Here is a 337-nt window from a genome sequence, read left to right as displayed (position 1 = left end):
GGCGTGGTTGGAATCTTGCTGGGGCCTCCAAAAATGTTGTGGAAAAATATCCCAAAAGCTCCAAAACCCAGGCCAGCGAAAAACCAAGCAGTTCACTTAGAGAGGAGAATTCAAAATTTATTACACACAGTCTCAGATGACCTAGTGCTCTGAAGATCTGGGCAGTGGGCTCCTGGAAACATTTCCAGATTAGGAAAATTTTACATAATCTGATTGGTCAATTTGAACATAAACCGTTACATACAGCACGAGTTGCTATGCAGATTTCAAATAGTAACATAGAGAAGGGCAGGAGTTGCTATGGGTAACCAGTAAACACAAATTGTTACAGGGAATG

Source organism: Pteropus vampyrus, unplaced genomic scaffold (genome assembly GCF_000151845.1).
Source record: "Pteropus vampyrus isolate Shadow unplaced genomic scaffold, Pvam_2.0 Scaffold197, whole genome shotgun sequence".
Classification (NCBI taxonomy): domain Eukaryota; kingdom Metazoa; phylum Chordata; class Mammalia; order Chiroptera; family Pteropodidae; genus Pteropus; species Pteropus vampyrus.
This window is presented reverse-complemented; position numbering follows the sequence as displayed.